Raw genomic sequence first — 9,529 nt, 5'->3', positions numbered from 1 at the left:
GAAGGGAAGCAGCCTCTACGCTGGGCAGAGAGCCTGATGCGGGGTGGATCCCAGGACCCCAAGATCATGACCTGAGCTGAAGGCAGAGGCTTAACCCACTGAGCCACCCAGGCGCCCCTCAACAGGGTTAAATACATTCACTTCATTGTGTAGCCAACCTTCAGATTGGTTTCCATCTTTTTTTTTTTTTTTAAAGATTTTATCTATTTGACAGATCACAAGTAGGCAGAGAGGCAGGCAGAGAGAGAGGGGTGCGAAGCAGGCTCCCCGCTGAGCAGAGAGCCCAACGCAGGCCCAACGCGGGGCCCGATCCCAGGACCCCGGGACCACGACCCGAGCCAAAGGCAGAGGCCCCAACCCACTAAGCCACCCAGGCGCCCCAGATTGGTTTCCATCTTGCAAAACTGAAACTCTATACCCATTAAACAGCTCCTCATCCCCCCTCCTTACAAGGATTCCTGCTATTTTGTAAGATTAAGTATTCTTGTTTTTTTTTTTTTAAAGACCTACAGCAGCCATCCAGGCACTGTAAGAGGATCCAACTCCCAAGAACACCAGGAACAACATGGAAACAACATGGGAAGGGCCTTCCTCCTTCATGGTATAGTTGAGCAGCTGATCTGTCTGCTTCCAGAACCATCTGGCTTTGGGCCTCTTTTTTTTTTTTTTTTTTAAAGATTTTATTTATTTATTTGACAGAGAGAGATCACAAGCAGGCAGAGAGGCAGGCAGAGAGAGAGGAGGAAGCAGGCTCCCTGCTGAGCAGAGAGCCCGACATGGGACTCGATCCCAGCACCCTGAGATCATGACCTGAGCCGAAGGCAGCGGCTTAACCCACTGAGCCACCCAGGCGCCCTGGCTTTGGGCCTCTTGTTCGATAATCAAATTTTAACTGTTTGGGGGGGGGGGGGGGGGAGAAACACGTAAAAACAAAAGAAAATGAAATAGGGACCCCTGACTGGCTCAGCCGGTAGAGCTTGCAGCTTTTACTCTCAGGGACCTGAGCTCAAGCCCCACACTGGATGTGGAGCCTACTCAAATTTTAAAAAAATAATAACAACTTTTAAAAATAATAAAATAACCACCCAACCAACAAAATATCCAGACATTTTTCTTTGAAGTTGGCACTTCATTTAAAAGAAGACATTTTGGGGCACCTGGGTGGCTCAGTGGGTTAAAGCCTCTGCCTTCAGCTCAGGTCATGATCCCAGGGTCCTGGGATCGAGCCCCACATCAGGCTCTCTGCTCAGCGGGGAGCCTGCTTCCTCCTCTCTCTCTGCCTGACTCTCTGCCTACCTGTGATCTCTGTCAAATAAATAAATAAATAATAAAAGAAGACATTTCTTCAAACCTGGCTTGACTCTGTGGTCACAACAGATCCCCACTCACCCATCCTCTGTGACAAAGCCACCTCTCCTTGGATTTCCCAAGAAGACAGGGAAGGGAGACGGGCAGCTAACCACACTATACGGCCATGCACTGACCAGGGATGTTTGGAGAGAAGGCTGATCGATCCCAAACCAGAAAGACCCAGGGCTTCCCTTGGCTCTGCTCTGTTCTTGGGACCCCAGTACTCCAGGCTGAGCTCTGTCTCCTTGCCTATCAGTGGACGAAAATGTCTCTGTGCATCTTCCCTTCCATCTTGTTTTGCTTCCAGCTCTCTTTCCTCTTGGTTTCAAGACACATTAAATACATGTATGTAACTTATTATATATAACTCTTATTATATGCAAGACACACAATGCTGTTGGAAATATAAAGACAAACTATTTCAAACACTTGCCTAAGGAGCTTACGGTCTAACAGAGGATATAGATGTGTAAATGATGGAAAATTGTCACTGGAATATACGTGGTACAAATGGACATTACGTTGTACAAAAAGACTGGGATTAAAACTGACAAAAATCCCTCCAGAAATCCCAATAAAAGGATAATAAAGGAATTAAACAAGTATAAGCACCTATGGACATAATGCATGGGAGAGGAGATGACATGGGATGAAAGACATGACAAAAATATTACAGCCTTCTCCGCTCAGCCAAATGCCTGTGGAGTGACAACAGAAAAGTGGACTGGTTTGTACTACGGGATCCAAGAGTGGTTCAGGAATTGAAGACTGAGCAGGGGTATTGCTGGTCTATACACAGGATAGTTTAGAACCCCAGGTGTCCTTCCCCCATCTACCCAGGCAGGCAACTAGTCCCCCACCCCTGCCCCGTAGGGGGTTTATTATCCAGTGAGGCTCAATAAGAAAGGCTCTGGAGTCTAGACATCAGAGCATCACTACTTACTGGGTATCATACTAAAATGCTACTCCCTTCCCTGCAGAGCTTTTGCCTACCCCAGGCCAGGGAAAGTAGGACTCCTCTCTGGGAAATCCAGTCCAGCCAAGAGAAAAGACCTACAGACCCGATATCTGGGGAACCTTACCTGACAACTCTCCAAGAAGCCCCCCAGAAGAGTAGTGTTGAACATGCATGTGGAGGTCCATGAATAGATAGCCAAGGGTCACCAGAGCTTTGAGGAAGGTACACACACACACACACACACACACACACACACAGGAAAAAAAAAACTAGGAGGAATACAAAAAGTGAGAAGGTGGAATAAAACATAGATACATTCTCAGAGATGTGAGAGAACACATTGCCTGCACAAAACTATTTTAAAGAAAAAATAGGTGCACCTGGGTGGCTCAGTATTTAAGCGTCTGCCTTCAGCTCAGGTCATGATCGCAGGGTCCTGGGATCGAGCCCCGCACTGGGCTCCCTACTCGACGAGCTTGCTTCTCCCTCTCTCTCTGCCTGCTCGCTTCCCTTGCTGTGTTCTCTCTCTGTCTCTCTAATAAATAAATAAATAATCTTAGGAAGGAAGGAGGAAGACTTCTGGAAATTTATTTTAAAATATAATACAATGTGGAGCAGGGGGATGGCTCAGTTAGTTAAGCATCTATCTTTGGCCCAGGTCATGATTCTGGAGTCCTGGGACTGAGCTCCATGTTGGGCTCCCTTCTCAGTGGGGATTCTGCTTCTCCCTCTCCCTCTGCCTCTTCCCCCCCGATGCTCACTCTCTAGCTCTCTCTCACACAAATAAATAAACAAAATCTATATATATATATTTTGACATTATGACAAACATTTTTTTAAATCAATAAAAGAATTGGTAGATATAGTTGGATCTCCAACAAAGATCAAAAAGACAAAAGAATGGGAATCAGTCCAAGAGGTCTGACATCGCAATAAACATAGATCCAATGAGAACAGACCAAAAAAAAAAAAAAAAAAAAAACCAATTAAGTGGAATTCAGTTATCAAGCAATCAAATATACTTCTCCAGAGTGATGGACAGAAATGAACCCACTAACTGCATAGCACCATAAATTTTGGAAGACCATACAAGGCATATCACCATGGAACTTCAGAAAACCAGGAGCAAGAACAATATTTCCAAAGAGAGAAAAAAAAGAACAGTTACAACATTGTTGGTATTAGAACAGAATCCATCTTACTGACAACAGCATTGGGAAACAGGCTAAAGGCTTTAGCAATGCTTTTAAAATTATGAGGAAAAATCGTTACAACCTAGATTTTTGTACCCAAACTATCTACCTAGCAAACTCACCATCATATATAAAGGTAGGATAAGGGCACCTAAGGTCTCAAAAAACAGGGGAGATTTACTCCATCAAAGCCAAGGAATGAAACAAATAAATAGGAAATAGGACATTCAGGAACCAGGGGTGCCCACAGTGAGGAGAGGGGAAGTGTCACCTGCAGTGAGAGTCTAAGCATGGGGCAGGATGTATGTCCCATATATAAAATTCTAGAAAATGCAGACTAGTCTACAATGATAAGCAGTGGATTGGTAGCTCATCATCTTAATTATAATAATGGATTCATGGGCATACACATGCCAAAACTCATAAAATTATTCACTCTAAATATGCATATTTTCCCGCACATAAACTATACCTCAATGAAGTAGTTAAGAAAACTTACAAAAATGAGAGAATCAGGGCGCCTGGGCAGCTCAGTGGGTTAAGCCTCTACCTTTGGCCCAGGTCATGATCTCAGGGTCCTGGGATTGAGTCCTGCATCGGGATCTCTGCTCAGCAGGGGAGCCTGCTTCTCCCTCTCTCTCTGCCTGCCTCTCTGCCCACTTGTGATCTCTCTCTGTGTGACAAATGAATAAGTAAAATCTTTAAAAAAAAAAATGAGAGAATCATAGAGAAGTGGAAGGTTGCTCATACAGAACTATCCACAAAGCCATAGAGATAAAAAGAAGGAAGAAACAAAAGAAAGAATAAAACGCATAAAGGACAGGGCGCCTGGGTGGAACTGTCGGTTGGGCATGTGGCTCTTGGTTTTGGCTCAGGTCGTGATCTTGAGGCCATGATCTCAGGGTCTTGGGATCAAGCCCTGCATCAGGCTCTATGCTCAGTGCAGCATCTGCTCGTCTCCCTCTCTCCTTGCTCTCTCAAATAAATAAATAAATAAATAAATAAATAAATAAATAAATCTCTTTTTAAAGAAAGCATACAGAGGAGTGTCTGAATGGCTCAGTCAGTCAAGCAGGTGCCTTCATCTCAGGGTCCTGGGGTCGAGCCCTGCACCGGGCTCCCTGCTCAGCGGGGAGTCTGCTTCTCCCTCTCCCTCTGTCCCTTTTGTGCTCTTACTGTCTCTCGCAAACCAATAAAATCTTTTTTAAAATAAGAAGGTCTAACAGGCTTAACCGAGATCCCCCAAAGAAACAAGAGCACCCCCTCGCAGCAGCAACTGCAGATGCCTGAAAGAAGGGAAGTGATGCTGGAAACATGTGCTGGAAAACAAAATAATTGCCGAACTAGCTTCCTCTAGCCTGAGGGGAAAAACCCTTTAATACTAATAATGGAAGATAAAGATCTTTTCAGATAGACAAATGCCGAGAGCATTGTTCAACAGCAGAGTCCCCCAACCCACCCCCCCAAAAATTTTTTCCACAAGGCTGTTTTTTAGACTGAAGGTCAATGACCCTTCCTGGAAGCTCAGAGATGCAAGAAAGGATGCACACGTTCAAGAATGGTTCAGAGATTAATTTTTCTTTCTGGTTAGAACCAACGCTCCATGAAGAAAGTTGGGAGGCATAAGGCTGGAAGATGTGTGAACCCAGATCGCAGAGGAAGAAAGGGGGCTGGATGCAGAGAAACATGGAGGTCAAGAGAGAGAGACCGAGCAGAGGTGGGGAGCTTGTAGTGAAGGAGAGGCAACGTTGATAGCAGCTGCCTGAGGTCCAGGCTGTCCGCGTTCGACAGATGCCACCGCATCTGGGGCTCAGGAAGCCACCGGAAACTTTGAGGAGGGAATTCTAAAGAATGATGGGAACAAGGGTCTGCTGGCAAGAGGTGGAAGGAGCGAGTGGAAAGGAAGCAGAAGCGGCAGGTACCACCTCCACGTCGAGGTCTAGCAAAGACGTAGCTCTGTGTCTTCCAAAAAGAACTCTTTGTGTCGCCCTCCAAAATCTTCCCTTGCTTCCTCAATAGCATCCATGGTCTCACTACCTAGCAGCGCAGACCAAAATGCAGGAGTAACTGCTGATGTCTCTCTTCCCCGCCTCCATTCCCCAGACTCAACCTATCGGCAGTCCCTGCTGACTCCAGTGCAAGGAGCAGTCTATGCCTGCCAGCCCCACGCTTCTGTCTCAGTGCAAGCCCACCACCGTCTCCTCCCAGAACACTGCATAACCTCCAACGGGATCATCGGATGAGGGGCTGATTCCATTCTTGTTCCTTCTAACCCACGCCCCTGGAGCGGGGTGGGAATTGGACCATGTTACTTCTCTGCTTAAAGTCCTTTGATGGCTCCCTGTTGTGGTTGGAATAACATTTAAATTCCTGAGGTCTCCCCTCCATGAGCCTGTCCTGACTCAGATCCTCTAACATCTTTTCCTACTGCTCTCCCCAACCTGCATCAGCTTGTGCCCACGGGCTTGCTCCCTGCTCCTCATCCCACCTCCGAATCTCCACACCAGAAGGTTCTTCCTTGTGGTCTTACAAAGCTGGGTCCTTCCCATCATTCAGTTCAAAATCACCTCTTCAGGTAGATATTTCATAACCAACCAGGCCACTTAATGTGATCTCCCTCCCTCTGACATGTCCCACCATTGCATTTCCGTGTTTTAATTTACTTGTAGTCTTTAGCATCGGACATTATCTTCTTTATTAACTCACGGATTTACTGTCTGCACCTCACCACCCGCCAAACCCCTTTAGAGTGTCAATTCCACTAAAATGGAAACCATTTCCTTCTTATAAATTGCTGAAACACCCGTGCCCAATTTGGAGTTGTCTCCAAATTCAAAGATAAGCTGAGTAGACACTGTGGGGAATTTATAGAGTGTAAATAAGAGATGAAGGTAATAGGGTTGCCAAGTAACACTGGGGGCCCATTGAAGTCAGACAGCATCAACTTTGTATTTTCCAAGACTCTCCCCAGCTACTTCCGACAGCCGGGAAGGAGTGCAGAAAGGAAGATACAGAAGAGAAACCAAGCTGGGAATAGTTGTGGTGGACAGAGCCAAAGATGAAAGGATTATGATATCACCGAATGATCAAGAAAGCAGATCCGAAGGGGACCCCAGCAGGGAGCTGATGGATTAGGACAGATTAACACACCGGGACCAAGGATCTAGAGTTGCAAACAGCAGGGGAAACCTGAACCCTTGGTGTGACAGGTAGATGACAGTAAGGGTGGAATGCTGAGTTCCAAAGGCAGCAGCCCTGGACTGGAGATTTTGGAGATGCACGCTCTGTTGGGATGGTGAGTTCTAAACCTGGGGAGTCGCAAAGCCCCAGTCCATCCCCGCCAGAGGCTTCCTCAGCAATGGTCTCCACACAGCAGGTATGGCCCTTCCTCTGGGTGCCCTCAACCCTTCTACAAGTATCATCTTGGCTGAAGATGTAAATGACAAGTCCCTGAAATGCTAAGGGAGGAGACACCATTAAGAAAATTAAATTCTTGGGGCGCCTGGGTGGCTCAGTGGGTTAAAGCCGCTGCCTTCAGCTCAGGTTATGATCCCAGGGTCCTGGGATCGAGCCCCGCATCGGGCTCTCTGCTCAGCGGGGTGCCTGCTTCCTCCTCTCTCTCTGCCTACTTGTGATCTCTGTCTGTCAAATAAATAAATAAAATCTTTAAAAAAAAACTTTAAAAAAAATAATAAAAAAAATAATAATAATTAAAAAAAAGAAAATTAAATTTTTTTTAAAGATTTTATTTATTTGACAGAGAGAGACAGCGAGAGAGGGAACACACTCAGGGGGAGTGGGAGTGGGTTCTCTCTGAGCAGGGACCCCAACACGGGGCTCAATCTCGAGACCCCGGAACCATGACCTGAGCTGAAGGCAGATGCTTAACGACTGAGCCACCCAGGTGCCCCCAAAAAATTTAATTCTTGAGTGTTTGCACACTGTGCCTTCTTTTCTTCAGCCGAGGAACCTTTTCCCCCGAAGTCCTCTGAACAGGGTTATCAGAGCTCACGAGGGAAAGGGAGAGGAGGCTGTGAATGGCAAACCAGCACTGAATCTTAATCAGGACTCAATGACAAGAGAATCATAAAAAGATTCGAGGTAAATTTTTCCTCCTGAATTATAGAGAAGGGGTATGGATTCAGCCCAAGTGCAGAAGGGGCTGGGTCAGGGCTGCTTAGCCCATCTCTTACAAGTATTACTCAGGAAAAGGGGTAAGGAGTGAAGGGTTTCCAGTTGGGGTTGCCAGATGTGGCAAGTAAAAATAGTTAAATTTTAATTTCAGGGCACATGGGTGGCTCAGTCCTTAAGCGTCTGCCTTCGGCTCAGGTCATGATCCGGGGGCCTGGGATCGAGCCCCACATCGGGGCTCCCTGCTCAGCGGGGGGCCTGCTTCTCCCTCTCCCACTCCCCCTGCTTGTGTCCCCTCTCTCGCTGTGTCTCTATCAAATAAATAAATAACATCTTTTTTAAAAAATTAAATTTCAGATACACAGTGAATTTTTTAGTATATGTAAATGCTCGTGCAATATTAGTATATGTATACTAACAATTATTCATTGCATATCTGAAATTCAAATCTGAGCATCCTATATTTAATGCTAGAAGGGAGCCCCCCCCCCCCAACTACATTAAGCCATTGAGCAGAGGAAGCTTGCTTCCTGATGGTGGTGCTGGGAAGGTCAAATATTCTGGGGTCATTCTGAATACAAATGGTGGTGAAGGAAAATGTCCTTATGTTTTTCTATTTACAGCTGAGAGAATTCAAAAATCATTATCTATACATATATATAACACATACACACTTAGCTATATAAATATATTATGTAAGTGTATCAGGCTTGGCTTTGCAGCTAAGTTACAAATTGCTTTGTGGCTTTACCCAATGAAGAGAAAACAAAAATGCAAGGCAGTGCATTAATGTGGCTGAGTTTCGGCGGCTGCCCAGGCATGAGTGGTGGCTGCATGGGTGTGGTAACTTATCAATTTGTGCCTCTCCTGCTTTCTATTATCTGGCCCATCAGAGATGAAGGCTTTTGGAGGGAGAAACAAAACAGCCAACCTCCAAAATAAATTCCCTCTCAGGCCTGTGGTGTATCTAAGCTTATTTTCCATTTGTCACATTTGCTTTCCAAGTAACCGTAATACAAAGTCTCGTGCGCCCGGAAGGGGACAAATACAGAGCATCCCTGAGTCACTATTTATTTCGTTTGAGTGGCGATAAAAACCAGGTCATTCTCAATCATAGAAACACAGACCTGGGCCCTCGGAAACATATGTTGGGTTCCGTTTATAGAATTCCTACAGTGTTTTCCAAGGCAGAGGGAAGAAAGCAAGGAGCTTCTCTACCCAACTGAGCATTATGGCCCAATTAATGTCTACAAACCGAAGGAAAAAAGGAATGTCTCAACGTCGGAGTTTTCTCCCCCAGCTTCTCTGTAAGAAATTCTCTTAAAGACCAGCAAATGTCAGCAAGCAGCTTAGCCCTAATCACCGCTCTGCAAAGGAGAAAAAAGGAAAGACCATAAAAAATTGCTGCAATTGCGGATGGCATGGGAGCGTCTGTGAAAGCTGTTGTGGAAAAGTCTCACCCAGCCGGAGAAATAGCTCTTCCTCCACAACCTGGGCTGAGGTCGGCTCCGGACTGACTCAACACTCCTGAATAACCTGTCTCAGCACACCTACTTGTCTCACGCCAAAAGATCCTAAGAGGGCTGAGCAACTTGGAAGGGACCATACACAGGCCCAGATGGTGAACATCTGGCCAAAAATGAGGAAGAGAAAGAAATCAGCTTCTCAAACCCACAGACAGGTGTTTGGGGCTTCCCAGGAGACCTGCTTAGGAAGGGCAACAGGGATAGTTCTAAACTGATCGTTAGTCAAAGCTCAACCAACGGTTCCTGAGAAATAATGAAGGATGGGTACAGGTCAGCATGAACCAAACAGGGGGCAAGAGCAGGGAAGCTCTGCTGTCCACCTCCTCTTGATAACGGCATCATTTCGAAGACATTTAAATTATTTAGGTGGT

This window comes from Mustela nigripes, chromosome 14 (genome assembly GCF_022355385.1).
Source record: "Mustela nigripes isolate SB6536 chromosome 14, MUSNIG.SB6536, whole genome shotgun sequence".
NCBI lineage: Eukaryota > Metazoa > Chordata > Mammalia > Carnivora > Mustelidae > Mustela > Mustela nigripes.
Note: the sequence above shows the minus strand (reverse complement) of the source record.